The following is an 18,148-nucleotide window of genomic DNA, read 5'->3' on the forward strand; positions in this document are numbered from 1 at the left end:
TTTCTTTCCCTTGTGAAACTGAATGAGTGCGGTCCGTGGGTTGCAAGTGTTGTTCTTAGTATCTTGTTTGTTCTTATGATTTGGGTCTTAGGCTGTTTTGTTGAAGCTTTAGGTTTGAAGTTAGTAGATGTCCATATGCCTTTGTACTGCCGGACCTTAGTTGGGGTTTGATGAACTTGTTTTATTGTCTCCTTGCGCATATGGAAACCGAAAAATTGCAGAAAGTTCTCGGCTTTGATTTTTCTTTATTCAGAATCTTTTGGAATGTATAGATCTAGAGCTGGGTTCTGTCTGGATTGGGTTTCTTGGAGGGTAGGAATGGCTGTCTTTTATAGGATTGTATCATGGCTTCTTGCTTGAGTCATGAACTGGTTTAGTGTAATTGAAAAAACCCAGAAAAATGGCGTAAAACTTCAAGCAAGTCTGCTTTGATGTTTCCTTGATTGTTGCTGCTCCATTTCTTGTTGTGGGCGTAGTTTTGATATTGAGTTTTACTGTTGAATGGAGTAAGTTGCAGGTTTTTTGCTAGCATGGCAAGTGATTTGCAAAATTTATATGTTGATAATGAAACCCAGAAAATTGCAGAAAATTCTTGAAAAGTTTGCATGCTTGGATGATGGAATTTATGTGATTTCATTGTTTAAGATTAAAGTTTGATGTCTAGTTCAGTTTTTAGTTATGTTTAGTGAAGAGGAACTTGCATACTTGTATTAAAAACACAGGAAATGAAAGAAAGCTGCATTTCGTTCTCATGTTTTTGCTGCTTTTCCTTTGTCCTGTAACAGCCCACAAAGTTGGGTTTCCTCAACTTGTTTTCATGCTCAATCTTATGTCAATGATAGTTGTAGAGAAATTGATGAGGCTTGGGTTTTGTTTATAACTTTGGCCATCTTTCTGGGTTGTTAACAAGCTGCGAAATGGTAGAAGCAAAGTAGCTTCAGTTGGCCGAAAGCTTGGGATTGCATGCATGAATCAAGTTCCAAAAATTACACTTTAACCCTTGTTTCTTGTCTACTTCTACTATGGCCCAAACAATTGGAAAAATCAATCAAATTGACCCCTCAAATTTCTTTAGTTTTGGCAATCAAGTCATTACTTGTTTTAATTTTACATGGGTTGTTCACCTTCCTTTAAACGCCTTGGATTTCATGCTTATTCCCATTTCATGTGATTATTTCTTAATTAAAGTGATGCCTTGACTCTTTTATTTATTTTGGAGGGTAAATAAGTAATTTCACTCCATTAGGGCGCCAACTCAAGGGAGGTATACCCTAACCCTTATTTCTCACTTTATTTGATCCTACGTGCCCTATGTGACTTTATGTATTTAATTGCATGCCTATTGAAAGTGTTTTATATTTATTATTTTATTTAATTATTTATCAGCTTTAGTTTTGTATATTTATTTTAATTCAGTTTTGATCATTTGAAAGGCATTTGAATGCCAAATTTGTAATAGTTAGGTATTTATTTTAATTATTTATTTCATTTCCCCTTTTAGATTGTAGTAGGGCCCCCCTAATGTAATAGTTAGGGCTTGTTTGCCTTGTGTGATTTGCAAGTTTATGCCTATGTGTTTAATTGCTTTCCCTAAGTTCCTGCATCTAGATAAGCATGCTTATGTACTACGTGCTATGTGAAACTATGTGCTTTGCATGTCTATTTGCTTTTATTGTTACATCTGATTATGTAGATGGAATGCACGTTAACGTGGCTAGTCCAATGTTAGTCATGGTCTTCCCCTCGAGCTCACAAAGTCCAATGCTTGTGAGAGAGCGTTAGTAAAGGGCTAGACCAAATAAGGCCGTCCACTCGCTAGTACATACTTGCATGCCTTCACTACATCTTCATTCATTTTTTTTCCTTTTAGTTTTACATTTTTGCATGATCCTTCACTCCCTTTCCCGCATTTGAAACATGATTTTTAGGATTTTGCATTTCATTCTAGTTATTAGGGTCATTTGCTTGATTAGGTTAGGGAGTCACCCTTCTGGAAAGGGAAACAGACGAGTTTGGCTACACATAGCCTTAGCACGCTTGTTTGCTTTCTAACCAAAAGACAAATCAAAAGTCACGATTTAGGGTCTCCCCGTACCCGTCTTGCTCGCATTCCTCTAGGGTTCATACATTTCTAAGGCACATTACCATTTGCACTCTCACTTACACACTATCATTTTTTCACCCACTATCACTTCACACACTCTCTCACCATCTTACCACTTTGCACACTATCACTTTATCCACTTCATCATTTTGCACACTGTCACTTCACTTTACATTCTCTCACATTTGCACACGTGCACTTTTATATACTCATTTGCACCCTTGCACTTTACACACCCATTTTCACATTTGCACTTTGCACATTTGCACTTGACGTTCGTTTTTACACTTAAAGACATTTTCGCACACACTCATTTTTTCTCATTATTACTCGAGCATTCATTTGCATTTATTTGTGACCTCTTTGAGGGTTCACCATTGGCTATCATAATTCATGTGATTAGGACCAATCGAGCCTCTAAAGAGACATTTTATCCCTTTCAAACCACTCATTGGATTTAGGTTTGCATTCATGATAGACGCATCCAAAATGCAATACATCTTTTGGGTAGAAATAGGAAAATTATCACTAAATCACGCAACTAACATAGGCTAGGTTAAAAGGGTGCCTTAGACTTTGTCTTTGCCTTCCCTTTTATCAATCGTGACCCCCGAACTCGTCTCTTTGATTTTTGTAGACTAGGAGTCATCTAAAAAGGTTTTTGCTTCATTTTTTTCAAAAACTACTTTTTGGGTGACTTAATACACCCCAACTCAATACTAAGTGGCGACTCCTGCTTTTATGTTTAAAAACCTTTTTAGATTATCATTTTGGGCAAACCGTCGCATTTAAAAAGTCCCATGGCCTTTCCCTTTATTTCCCACATTCACACATTTCATGCACACTACGCATTATGACTTCAAACAACTTTACTTTTCTATTTTTCTCAAAAAATGGGGCGTGACAGCTTGGCGACTCTACTGGGGACTTCCTAAGTGGGTCCGAGCACTTGATTTAGTTATTCTTTTTCTCTTCTATCCTTTTCATATATCGCATTTGGATGTTTAGGGTTGCATTTTTTCTTTTTAGGATTTTTTTCATTTCGCGCGTATCATCCTGTTTACGTATGATTGATTTGATGGATGGATGGTTTATTTATGTGATCCCACGCCTTGCATTGCATTTGGGGTGGGGGGATATTACCCTAGAGCCTCGCGTTGGTTCTCGATCCCTCCCCTCCAAACGGAGCACTTACATATGTGCATACGCTTTTATTATTTTTTGTCCCTCATTTATTTTTCTTTTAGTGGCTTGTCATGCCACTCCACCCTACTAGGATTAGGCGACCTACTTGGACGTGTGATCGCGACACGATGTGTGCGTAGCATGATCCGAGGGGTCACTCAATCTTCCATTTTAAGTTTTGGGTTGATAGCCTTTAACTTTTCATCGAAGGTTGAGGATTTTTGATAAATTCACTCATGACATGTAGCCGTAACACGATGTGTGCGTAGCAGTGTCTAGGGAATCGCTCAAGCCACCAACAAGGAACCTTGGGATTGATGACCTTTGATTTCCAAGTCTGAAGGCTCGGGGACCTAAAACCTATCGAGTCTAGATGCATTAGTGAGCCAATACCTCATGCATCCATGGTAGTTTGCCTAGGGTAGAGTTTGCCTTACCCTATTAGAGACACCATTCACGAGAGGAGGGATCCAGCCCCTCTTTTCCTTTTATTGCTTTATCTCCTTTTATTGCTTTGCTACAATATGTTATGTGTATTTATCTGATTGAACTAACTTTTCTTATTTTTTGTCTCCACTGCATTCATAAGCCCTAGAAAATAAGAGTCCTGGCATAGCACTTACTAGGAGCCTACCCTATTTGATGTGACATGTTTAAATTCAATACTTCGCATTTGTAGCATGAATACATTTCATTTTAGGCTTACCCTGGCATACAAAAAAGGGGTTCCTTTAGATCACGTTTCATTGGTGTACCGCATATTTACGCGCTTTGATAAAATGGCATCATGCATAAACCCTAGAAAGGGAATGTCATTTAGGAAATCCCGTGTTAGGAGCAAACCGCCCTGTGTCTCAGATACATAATCCAATGAGACTTGCACGTCTATATTTCTTGTACCATCCAAAGGGGTAGTGCACGAGGTAAGGTAGGATCCGATTTTTTCAAAGACGGCAAAGCAATTTTTGCATATTAGAATATGGGCATCTAACAATCATCTTTTGGCCATTTTAAACAAAATTGGTTAAAAATTCCCTTGCGTAAAGGACGTTAATTTGAAAAAATTCACAAATGATTCCTCATTGTTGAGACGATAAATATAGAGGCTAAATCTTGATTTTAGGAGGCTCATAGACTAATGCATTGCAATGATTTTTTTTTGACACTACCAATGGGTAGATAATTCAATCGATTTTTTAATAAATCATCAATTTCATCCAATCCATTTTTTCAATTCATTCAATTTTAGGACAATCTAATCATTTTTGAATAAATTATTAACTACATTTCATTCATTTGACCAATTTACCCTTTTTAGGGTGATCCGGTCGATTTTTGAATAAATCATCAATTCCATTCAATTCATTTGACCAATTTACCCTCTTTAGGGTGATCCGATCAATTTTAAATAAATCATCAATTTCATTCAATTCAGTTGACCAGTTCACCTATTTTTAGGGCAATTCGGTCGATTTTGAATAAATCATCAATTTCATCCTATCCATTTGACCCACTTATTCCTCTTTAGGGTTTAAATCTAAGATTCACTGAATAAATTAGTCGAGACATTGCAATGCTTTCAAGAGTAAGCTCTCTTTCACATATCATGTGTTGATCAAAGTAAGCAATCCATTCGGACTTTGTCCTCATTTTTAGGACAAATGTCTCTTCTCACTCCAATTGGTCAAACTTTTTCAAATTATTTTTCACTCAATCAGTTGATCAGATTCATCAGGTATTGTATGGTGCCTACCCTAGAGGATTGCATTTTTATTCTAGGCCAACCCTTGGTATAAAAGGGTTCCCCCATAGGGCATGCATACCGATTTTATATTTTTGCTTACTAATTCAGGGTATTTTTTTCTTTTGTTTTCCCCCTCCCCTGCATTCATAAAAATGCTTTAATAAGGTGAAAATATTTTTCTATGTCTGATAAAATTTAAAAATTACAAGTATTACTTGATTCTTGGGCAGGCCTTGCAATGAAAATATGAAGGATCTATCTGGAAGCCTCTAAGAGATTTCATAATTGTTTTTCAAAGAAAAATTCTGTATATTTGATTTGTTAATACATTTTTGTCCGAAAAGAAAAGGAGAGAAAAAGTGTGTATGTGGAGCTCTTTAGAAGTTTTTCTCTTCTCATTTGTATTATAATTGAACGAGAAATTTTGTTTTAAACTTTTTCACCAATAAAGTTTTTGGACAATTATTGTTTTGTGTATATTCATGTACATTTCATTCTTTATTTTGCTCATCGGAGATTTCATGATGAATTTTGAGAAATAAGACTAAATTGAGATTTTCAACCTCCTGCCTGAAAACTCACGAGTGTATGTTTTCTAAAATCTTTGCATACTCTAGATTGGTGATCCAAACTGTACAATAAGAGTGCCCGGAATTAAAAGAAGCCACTCAAACTGATTGGTCTGTCCTGAAAGACCCAATGCAATACCTTTTTCTCCTTCGCTGTACAATTCATATTTTTGGCCACTTCTATTTGCCCCCTTCGAAAAATCAGTCACATTGATTGATAAATTACAAATTGAGGCAATCTCTGTTTGAAAATGTCCACCGTGTCTAATTAGATTCAATCTACATCTCAGTGAAAGCAAAATGGTGCATTATTCTTGTTTATTTTGAAAATTTGGAATGATACTTCAAGCATTCGTTTCTCTATCAATACAGATTTTATCATTTGCTCTCCCATTTGAGTCTTTAAAAGAATAATTTCATTTCAAATAAGCGCCTTAATGATTACTACCCTACATTGAAAAATTTTCAAATATAAAAAAGGGAATGCATTCTCAATGAGCATTTTGTTATTTTTGTTGTCATGAAGCATAAGAATGATGCTTTGGCCATCGTTTCTACAACCTAAATACTATTTATCCCTTGCATCCTCATTTGAACTAAAATGGGTAGTTCTTTTCAAAGCACCTATGATCGCACCCCACATTGAGGAAGGAGATTGGAGAATTTTGCGAAAAGGAGGTAAAAAAGGCAAAAAGGCTAAAATTAAAAAGAAGAGAGAGAACCCCAAATGGAAAAATTTGATTCTACCATCAATATCTGGGCTTCAATTTTGAAAAAAGAAGAAAAAAGAGAAAAGAAAAGGAAGAGTATTGTCCGGCGAATCACCTATGCTTCACAGATGTGGATGAACAGGAGTCTTTCTCAATCAATTAATTTAGATACATGTAAGAAATTTCGCATTAATGAAAGTTTCCTTTCAAAGTTAATGTAAGGAACGGAATAAAAGTCAGGCTCTCTTCTTTTTCAATCAAACATTCTATCCCTAATTATCCCTTTTGAGCTTTCAGAATAAATTATTTCGTTTGGCAACCCCTGAGAATCACAAACCCTACACTGGGGCAAGTTGGATTTGAAAAGGGAAGAAAAATCTTAAGAGGTGAAAAGTGATAAAACAACAAAAGTAAAAGAAAGAAAAGAAGGAAAAAAGAGAACCTCGGTTGAACATAAATTGGGGCAAATTTTGAAAAGATCAAAGGAATGGCCCAAGGCCAAAAGAAAGGAAATAAAAGAAAAGAGAACCTCAGTTGAGCATAAACTGGGACAAATTTTGAAAATTTCAAAGGAATGACAGAAGGCCGAAAAGAGAAAAGAAAAACGATGAAGAAAAGAGCCTCAGTTGAGAATAAATTGGGACAGGTTTTGATTTAACCCTAAAAATAGGGTTAGCGCAACAATGCGATCTCAGATCATTTAAACCATTTTTGAAATCTGCTTTCAAACCTTAACTTTTCTAAGCACCCCACTAGACCCCATTACAAAAGCCAAAAGCCAAAAGCCCTGACTTCTGTTTTTCGCAATATCTCTGTCAAGAAATTTTCCAATTAATTGGCAAGTGATGCACATATACTGATGCCAGGAAATTGTTTAGATGTATTTCTGAATTGATTAGCTGTGAAGTTAACAGTACTCATCATCTGAAGATTCGCCAGGGCACCTTTGAAAAGAAAAGAAGAGGAAAAAGCAAAAATAAATGCAAAGGAAATGAAAAGATTTGATGGTGAAGTCCCCGTTAAGTGATGATGAAAGTCACCAAATGTAAGATCTTTGAGTTCAAAATACGGGCAATTTTGGAAAAATACGATCTTCGGTGCAATGTCCTTGAAAGTTTTATTCTTTAACTATCGTTTTTAAGCCACGTTACAAGCTCATAAAATCCATCGCTGATTTATCCTTCATGACAACCCAAAGTGAGGATTATACTAATAAGAAATCCATCAATCATTTGTGATCATAAGGGTATAACCAGTTTTCACATGTTTAGTTATTGTTTCTACCCATATATTGCAAGTTAAAACTTATATGTTGACTAAGTTTTCTTAAGAAATGAGGGTGACAAACTATTTGCTTTCACTAAGATGTGATATTGAATGGATTATATACATTTTGGGCACAATAATAAGACTGATCCTAACCTCTCATTTTCCTTAGCCGCCTCAAAAGCAAAAATCACACCCACTTGATTAGTCCCGAAAGATAAGCTAAGCATTATGCTAAAGTCAAGAAGGATTTTTTTGTAATTTGATATTATTTTGAGAAATTCATCATGAAATTTTCTATATGAGTTTTAAGTAAGACATTTAGATTTCTTCACATTATATGTAAGGAAACACAGTTTCTAACTTTGTTCAAAATAAATGGAGAATCATCCAAACAGATTTTTTCAATCAAATGGGCCCACACTGGGGCAAATTTTTTTTTGTGAGATTCTACAAAATAAGCCCACATTGGGGCAAATTTTTTGTAAAACAGTTGAGGATTTCGAATCAATCATGCTGCTCTTTTCATGAGTAGTAGTTGCATTAATTTTTTTTAAATAAAAAATTTAAGTGCATGTTGTAAGCCCCTCGTGCAGGTATTCATGACTCAAAATGATAAAAAAGCATCTATTGAGGTGGAAGGCTGATACCGGAAAAGAGAAGCAAGAAAAAAGAGGAAAAAGGGCCCGACACTTGGGCAAATTATTGAAAAGATCCCTCTAAAAAAATCAAAAATCCCGAAAAATAAAAAAATCAAAAACCTAAAACCAAAAAAAATCAAAAAAATAAAAAACAGTAAAAAATCAGAAAAGGCAAAAAATCATCACGGCAGACTCGGGTTTAATCCCACTGACCGATTGTCAGAGCATTTTCATTTACACTGCCACTAGCTGTGGCTCAGTCCTACTAATGAGCATTTTATTTTGCATCGCCACTAGCCGTGGGTCAGTCCCACTAGTGAGTATTTTTGTTTGCACTGCTACTAGTCGTGGGTTAGTCCCACTAATGAGCACTTTCATTTGCACTGCCACTAGCTGTGGGTTAGTCCCACTAGTAAGCATTTTCATTTGTATCGCCACTAGCCGTGGGCCAGTCCCACTAGTAAGTATTTTATTTGCACTGCCACTAGCCATGAGTTAGTCCCACTAGTGAACACTTTCATTTGTACCGCCACTAGCCGTGGGTCAGTCCCACTAGTGAGCATTTTCATTTGCACCGCCACTAGCCATGGGCCAGTCCCACTAGTGAGCAGTTTCATTTTCACTGCCACTAGCCGTGGGTCAGTCCCACTAGTGAGCAGTTTCATTTGCACTGCCACTAGCCATATACACTACCACTAGCCGTGGGTTAGTCCCACTAGTGAGCATTTCTTTACCGCCACTAGCCGTGGGTCAGTCCCACTAGTGAGCATTTCATCTTTACAGTGCCACTAGCAGTGGGTCAGTCCCACTAGTGAACATTTTATTTTCATTGCCGCTAAACATGGGTCAGTCCCACTAGCGTGCATTTCATCTTTATTGCCACTAAACATAGGTCGGTCCCACTAGTGTGCATTCCGTTTTAAATTTCCTATTCGGGTCAGTCCGGATTTTAAATTTCCTGTTTCGGGTCAGTCCCGATTTAAATTTCTTGTTCGGGTCAATCCCGTTTTGAATTATTTGTTCGGTTCAGTCCCGTTTTAAATTGCTCATTCGGGTCAGTCTCGTTTTAAATTCCTTGTTTGGATCAGTTCCATTTTAAATTTCTAGTTCGGATCAGTCTCGTATTAAATTTCTCGTCTGGGTCAGTCCCATTTTAAAATTTTTTTTAAATATTTTTTTAAAGGGGTCAGTCCTCATTTCAAAAGCATCAGTCATTCGAGCAGTTTGCAACAAAATAACCACAGGTGAGTATTTGATGTCTACGTCTTTGTCTCGAGTTTCTTCGAAACTCAGACAAAGAGAGGCAAACTGTAGACACTAATTTTTTAATTTAGTTTACTTACTTTTATTTTTATTTTTCATTGATTAAATGTTAATTATTATTCATCTTTAGTTTTTATTTTTTTAAGACATTTTTTTAGCATAAAATTTACTGGAAAAAGGAAAATCTCCACAAAAATATGTTTTAGTTCTTCTAGATTCAGTTTATGAAATTTTTGATGTTTGTTTACCTAATTTTAAAAAAAAAGAAAAAAAAGAAAAAAGGGTTGTTCCATGCGTGCGTGGCAAGCACGCATCAGTTTCTTTCATGCAAAAATGCAAGCAGAAGGTCAGTAAATAAGAAAAATCGCAGCGGCCATTGTGGTCTAATTTCCATTCATTTTTTTTGGCTTTGTTTCTTCCCATTTAAGCCCTCAATACAAAGCCACATCACTCCTTCAAGATCTATCAAGAGGATTCTAGAAAAACATGAGAATCAAGGGCTCTAAAAATGCAACAGAAATCAGTTTTTCTTCTACCATCCAAATGAGGGTTTAAGGGGGGTCATTGGATATAAAAAGAAAAATATGAGGACAGCTAGGGGGTTTTTGAGGGCTGGACAAAAGGGAGACCGAGAAGTGAGTGGCGGCTTGGGGTGAGATAGGAGAGCTGCCGGAAAAGAAAAAGGGAGAAAGGGAGGCTGAGCGAGGGAGAAACCGAGAGTGTGAGATAGAGAGTAAGGGTGGAGGCCGGGAAAACAGAGGGGAAGAAAACCAGAAAAAGAAAAAGGATAGATCTTCGGCTAGCATCCCCTGCATCAGCGCTGGAATCTTCCGCGACCCAGTTCGTGGATTTCGTTTGCCAGAACCGTTCGATTTCTGGGAGCCTCTCCTGTTTGTTTAGCAGCCTAAGTGCTCTCAGGTAATCGTGGATTCTTCTCAATCTTGGTTTGACACAATTTTATAAGAGATCCGAACCCTTTTATGCATGATTTTCTTTCTTTCCTAAGTTTTGTCGATGCTTGAGGACGATGACTGCAAATCATTCTTTTCCTTTCTTTGGTTGCTGAAGTTGTGACCTGTTTGACGTTCTTGTTTTTGTTTGTCGCTTGACTGGGGATGCCATGAACATGTTTGCTATCAAAGCTGTGTTTAGAATCTTCTTGTTGCAAACTTAGGAACCAAAAAGCTATTAGCTTTCGTGCTTTCTTTCCCTTGTGAAACTGAATGAGTGCGGTCCGTGGGTTGCAAGTGTTGTTCTTAGTATCTTGTTTGTTCTTATGATTTGGGTCTTAGGCTGTTTTGTTGAAGCTTTAGGTTTGAAGTTAGTAGATGTCCATATGCCTTTGTACTGCCGGACCTTAGTTGGGGTTTGATGAACTTGTTTTATTGTCTCCTTGCGCATATGGAAACCGAAAAATTGCAGAAAGTTCTCGGCTTTGATTTTTCTTTATTCAGAATCTTTTGGAATGTATAGATCTAGAGCTGGGTTCTGTCTGGATTGGGTTTCTTGGAGGGTAGGAATGGCTGTCTTTTATAGGATTGTATCATGGCTTCTTGCTTGAGTCATGAACTGGTTTAGTGTAATTGAAAAAACCCAGAAAAATGGCGTAAAACTTCAAGCAAGTCTGCTTTGATGTTTCCTTGATTGTTGCTGCTCCATTTCTTGTTGTGGGCGTAGTTTTGATATTGAGTTTTACTGTTGAATGGAGTAAGTTGCAGGTTTTTTGCTAGCATGGCAAGTGATTTGCAAAATTTATATGTTGATAATGAAACCCAGAAAATTGCAGAAAATTCTTGAAAAGTTTGCATGCTTGGATGATGGAATTTATGTGATTTCATTGTTTAAGATTAAAGTTTGATGTCTAGTTCAGTTTTTAGTTATGTTTAGTGAAGAGGAACTTGCATACTTGTATTAAAAACACAGGAAATGAAAGAAAGCTGCATTTCGTTCTCATGTTTTTGCTGCTTTTCCTTTGTCCTGTAACAGCCCACAAAGTTGGGTTTCCTCAACTTGTTTTCATGCTCAATCTTATGTCAATGATAGTTGTAGAGAAATTGATGAGGCTTGGGTTTTGTTTATAACTTTGGCCATCTTTCTGGGTTGTTAACAAGCTGCGAAATGGTAGAAGCAAAGTAGCTTCAGTTGGCCGAAAGCTTGGGATTGCATGCATGAATCAAGTTCCAAAAATTACACTTTAACCCTTGTTTCTTGTCTACTTCTACTATGGCCCAAACAATTGGAAAAATCAATCAAATTGACCCCTCAAATTTCTTTAGTTTTGGCAATCAAGTCATTACTTGTTTTAATTTTACATGGGTTGTTCACCTTCCTTTAAACGCCTTGGATTTCATGCTTATTCCCATTTCATGTGATTATTTCTTAATTAAAGTGATGCCTTGACTCTTTTATTTATTTTGGAGGGTAAATAAGTAATTTCACTCCATTAGGGCGCCAACTCAAGGGAGGTATACCCTAACCCTTATTTCTCACTTTATTTGATCCTACGTGCCCTATGTGACTTTATGTATTTAATTGCATGCCTATTGAAAGTGTTTTATATTTATTATTTTATTTAATTATTTATCAGCTTTAGTTTTGTATATTTATTTTAATTCAGTTTTGATCATTTGAAAGGCATTTGAATGCCAAATTTGTAATAGTTAGGTATTTATTTTAATTATTTATTTCATTTCCCCTTTTAGATTGTAGTAGGGCCCCCCTAATGTAATAGTTAGGGCTTGTTTGCCTTGTGTGATTTGCAAGTTTATGCCTATGTGTTTAATTGCTTTCCCTAAGTTCCTGCATCTAGATAAGCATGCTTATGTACTACGTGCTATGTGAAACTATGTGCTTTGCATGTCTATTTGCTTTTATTGTTACATCTGATTATGTAGATGGAATGCACGTTAACGTGGCTAGTCCAATGTTAGTCATGGTCTTCCCCTCGAGCTCACAAAGTCCAATGCTTGTGAGAGAGCGTTAGTAAAGGGCTAGACCAAATAAGGCCGTCCACTCGCTAGTACATACTTGCATGCCTTCACTACATCTTCATTCATTTTTTTTCCTTTTAGTTTTACATTTTTGCATGATCCTTCACTCCCTTTCCCGCATTTGAAACATGATTTTTAGGATTTTGCATTTCATTCTAGTTATTAGGGTCATTTGCTTGATTAGGTTAGGGAGTCACCCTTCTGGAAAGGGAAACAGACGAGTTTGGCTACACATAGCCTTAGCACGCTTGTTTGCTTTCTAACCAAAAGACAAATCAAAAGTCACGATTTAGGGTCTCCCCGTACCCGTCTTGCTCGCATTCCTCTAGGGTTCATACATTTCTAAGGCACATTACCATTTGCACTCTCACTTACACACTATCATTTTTTCACCCACTATCACTTCACACACTCTCTCACCATCTTACCACTTTGCACACTATCACTTTATCCACTTCATCATTTTGCACACTGTCACTTCACTTTACATTCTCTCACATTTGCACACGTGCACTTTTATATACTCATTTGCACCCTTGCACTTTACACACCCATTTTCACATTTGCACTTTGCACATTTGCACTTGACGTTCGTTTTTACACTTAAAGACATTTTCGCACACACTCATTTTTTCTCATTATTACTCGAGCATTCATTTGCATTTATTTGTGACCTCTTTGAGGGTTCACCATTGGCTATCATAATTCATGTGATTAGGACCAATCGAGCCTCTAAAGAGACATTTTATCCCTTTCAAACCACTCATTGGATTTAGGTTTGCATTCATGATAGACGCATCCAAAATGCAATACATCTTTTGGGTAGAAATAGGAAAATTATCACTAAATCACGCAACTAACATAGGCTAGGTTAAAAGGGTGCCTTAGACTTTGTCTTTGCCTTCCCTTTTATCAATCGTGACCCCCGAACTCGTCTCTTTGATTTTTGTAGACTAGGAGTCATCTAAAAAGGTTTTTGCTTCATTTTTTTCAAAAACTACTTTTTGGGTGACTTAATACACCCCAACTCAATACTAAGTGGCGACTCCTGCTTTTATGTTTAAAAACCTTTTTAGATTATCATTTTGGGCAAACCGTCGCATTTAAAAAGTCCCATGGCCTTTCCCTTTATTTCCCACATTCACACATTTCATGCACACTACGCATTATGACTTCAAACAACTTTACTTTTCTATTTTTCTCAAAAAATGGGGCGTGACAGCTTGGCGACTCTACTGGGGACTTCCTAAGTGGGTCCGAGCACTTGATTTAGTTATTCTTTTTCTCTTCTATCCTTTTCATATATCGCATTTGGATGTTTAGGGTTGCATTTTTTCTTTTTAGGATTTTTTTCATTTCGCGCGTATCATCCTGTTTACGTATGATTGATTTGATGGATGGATGGTTTATTTATGTGATCCCACGCCTTGCATTGCATTTGGGGTGGGGGGATATTACCCTAGAGCCTCGCGTTGGTTCTCGATCCCTCCCCTCCAAACGGAGCACTTACATATGTGCATACGCTTTTATTATTTTTTGTCCCTCATTTATTTTTCTTTTAGTGGCTTGTCATGCCACTCCACCCTACTAGGATTAGGCGACCTACTTGGACGTGTGATCGCGACACGATGTGTGCGTAGCATGATCCGAGGGGTCACTCAATCTTCCATTTTAAGTTTTGGGTTGATAGCCTTTAACTTTTCATCGAAGGTTGAGGATTTTTGATAAATTCACTCATGACATGTAGCCGTAACACGATGTGTGCGTAGCAGTGTCTAGGGAATCGCTCAAGCCACCAACAAGGAACCTTGGGATTGATGACCTTTGATTTCCAAGTCTGAAGGCTCGGGGACCTAAAACCTATCGAGTCTAGATGCATTAGTGAGCCAATACCTCATGCATCCATGGTAGTTTGCCTAGGGTAGAGTTTGCCTTACCCTATTAGAGACACCATTCACGAGAGGAGGGATCCAGCCCCTCTTTTCCTTTTATTGCTTTATCTCCTTTTATTGCTTTGCTACAATATGTTATGTGTATTTATCTGATTGAACTAACTTTTCTTATTTTTTGTCTCCACTGCATTCATAAGCCCTAGAAAATAAGAGTCCTGGCATAGCACTTACTAGGAGCCTACCCTATTTGATGTGACATGTTTAAATTCAATACTTCGCATTTGTAGCATGAATACATTTCATTTTAGGCTTACCCTGGCATACAAAAAAGGGGTTCCTTTAGATCACGTTTCATTGGTGTACCGCATATTTACGCGCTTTGATAAAATGGCATCATGCATAAACCCTAGAAAGGGAATGTCATTTAGGAAATCCCGTGTTAGGAGCAAACCGCCCTGTGTCTCAGATACATAATCCAATGAGACTTGCACGTCTATATTTCTTGTACCATCCAAAGGGGTAGTGCACGAGGTAAGGTAGGATCCGATTTTTTCAAAGACGGCAAAGCAATTTTTGCATATTAGAATATGGGCATCTAACAATCATCTTTTGGCCATTTTAAACAAAATTGGTTAAAAATTCCCTTGCGTAAAGGACGTTAATTTGAAAAAATTCACAAATGATTCCTCATTGTTGAGACGATAAATATAGAGGCTAAATCTTGATTTTAGGAGGCTCATAGACTAATGCATTGCAATGATTTTTTTTTGACACTACCAATGGGTAGATAATTCAATCGATTTTTTAATAAATCATCAATTTCATCCAATCCATTTTTTCAATTCATTCAATTTTAGGACAATCTAATCATTTTTGAATAAATTATTAACTACATTTCATTCATTTGACCAATTTACCCTTTTTAGGGTGATCCGGTCGATTTTTGAATAAATCATCAATTCCATTCAATTCATTTGACCAATTTACCCTCTTTAGGGTGATCCGATCAATTTTAAATAAATCATCAATTTCATTCAATTCAGTTGACCAGTTCACCTATTTTTAGGGCAATTCGGTCGATTTTGAATAAATCATCAATTTCATCCTATCCATTTGACCCACTTATTCCTCTTTAGGGTTTAAATCTAAGATTCACTGAATAAATTAGTCGAGACATTGCAATGCTTTCAAGAGTAAGCTCTCTTTCACATATCATGTGTTGATCAAAGTAAGCAATCCATTCGGACTTTGTCCTCATTTTTAGGACAAATGTCTCTTCTCACTCCAATTGGTCAAACTTTTTCAAATTATTTTTCACTCAATCAGTTGATCAGATTCATCAGGTATTGTATGGTGCCTACCCTAGAGGATTGCATTTTTATTCTAGGCCAACCCTTGGTATAAAAGGGTTCCCCCATAGGGCATGCATACCGATTTTATATTTTTGCTTACTAATTCAGGGTATTTTTTTCTTTTGTTTTCCCCCTCCCCTGCATTCATAAAAATGCTTTAATAAGGTGAAAATATTTTTCTATGTCTGATAAAATTTAAAAATTACAAGTATTACTTGATTCTTGGGCAGGCCTTGCAATGAAAATATGAAGGATCTATCTGGAAGCCTCTAAGAGATTTCATAATTGTTTTTCAAAGAAAAATTCTGTATATTTGATTTGTTAATACATTTTTGTCCGAAAAGAAAAGGAGAGAAAAAGTGTGTATGTGGAGCTCTTTAGAAGTTTTTCTCTTCTCATTTGTATTATAATTGAACGAGAAATTTTGTTTTAAACTTTTTCACCAATAAAGTTTTTGGACAATTATTGTTTTGTGTATATTCATGTACATTTCATTCTTTATTTTGCTCATCGGAGATTTCATGATGAATTTTGAGAAATAAGACTAAATTGAGATTTTCAACCTCCTGCCTGAAAACTCACGAGTGTATGTTTTCTAAAATCTTTGCATACTCTAGATTGGTGATCCAAACTGTACAATAAGAGTGCCCGGAATTAAAAGAAGCCACTCAAACTGATTGGTCTGTCCTGAAAGACCCAATGCAATACCTTTTTCTCCTTCGCTGTACAATTCATATTTTTGGCCACTTCTATTTGCCCCCTTCGAAAAATCAGTCACATTGATTGATAAATTACAAATTGAGGCAATCTCTGTTTGAAAATGTCCACCGTGTCTAATTAGATTCAATCTACATCTCAGTGAAAGCAAAATGGTGCATTATTCTTGTTTATTTTGAAAATTTGGAATGATACTTCAAGCATTCGTTTCTCTATCAATACAGATTTTATCATTTGCTCTCCCATTTGAGTCTTTAAAAGAATAATTTCATTTCAAATAAGCGCCTTAATGATTACTACCCTACATTGAAAAATTTTCAAATATAAAAAAGGGAATGCATTCTCAATGAGCATTTTGTTATTTTTGTTGTCATGAAGCATAAGAATGATGCTTTGGCCATCGTTTCTACAACCTAAATACTATTTATCCCTTGCATCCTCATTTGAACTAAAATGGGTAGTTCTTTTCAAAGCACCTATGATCGCACCCCACATTGAGGAAGGAGATTGGAGAATTTTGCGAAAAGGAGGTAAAAAAGGCAAAAAGGCTAAAATTAAAAAGAAGAGAGAGAACCCCAAATGGAAAAATTTGATTCTACCATCAATATCTGGGCTTCAATTTTGAAAAAAGAAGAAAAAAGAGAAAAGAAAAGGAAGAGTATTGTCCGGCGAATCACCTATGCTTCACAGATGTGGATGAACAGGAGTCTTTCTCAATCAATTAATTTAGATACATGTAAGAAATTTCGCATTAATGAAAGTTTCCTTTCAAAGTTAATGTAAGGAACGGAATAAAAGTCAGGCTCTCTTCTTTTTCAATCAAACATTCTATCCCTAATTATCCCTTTTGAGCTTTCAGAATAAATTATTTCGTTTGGCAACCCCTGAGAATCACAAACCCTACACTGGGGCAAGTTGGATTTGAAAAGGGAAGAAAAATCTTAAGAGGTGAAAAGTGATAAAACAACAAAAGTAAAAGAAAGAAAAGAAGGAAAAAAGAGAACCTCGGTTGAACATAAATTGGGGCAAATTTTGAAAAGATCAAAGGAATGGCCCAAGGCCAAAAGAAAGGAAATAAAAGAAAAGAGAACCTCAGTTGAGCATAAACTGGGACAAATTTTGAAAATTTCAAAGGAATGACAGAAGGCCGAAAAGAGAAAAGAAAAACGATGAAGAAAAGAGCCTCAGTTGAGAATAAATTGGGACAGGTTTTGATTTAACCCTAAAAATAGGGTTAGCGCAACAATGCGATCTCAGATCATTTAAACCATTTTTGAAATCTGCTTTCAAACCTTAACTTTTCTAAGCACCCCACTAGACCCCATTACAAAAGCCAAAAGCCAAAAGCCCTGACTTCTGTTTTTCGCAATATCTCTGTCAAGAAATTTTCCAATTAATTGGCAAGTGATGCACATATACTGATGCCAGGAAATTGTTTAGATGTATTTCTGAATTGATTAGCTGTGAAGTTAACAGTACTCATCATCTGAAGATTCGCCAGGGCACCTTTGAAAAGAAAAGAAGAGGAAAAAGCAAAAATAAATGCAAAGGAAATGAAAAGATTTGATGGTGAAGTCCCCGTTAAGTGATGATGAAAGTCACCAAATGTAAGATCTTTGAGTTCAAAATACGGGCAATTTTGGAAAAATACGATCTTCGGTGCAATGTCCTTGAAAGTTTTATTCTTTAACTATCGTTTTTAAGCCACGTTACAA

The sequence above is a fragment of the Coffea arabica genome, chromosome 4c, assembly GCF_036785885.1.
Source record: "Coffea arabica cultivar ET-39 chromosome 4c, Coffea Arabica ET-39 HiFi, whole genome shotgun sequence".
Taxonomy (NCBI): Eukaryota; Viridiplantae; Streptophyta; class Magnoliopsida; order Gentianales; family Rubiaceae; genus Coffea; species Coffea arabica.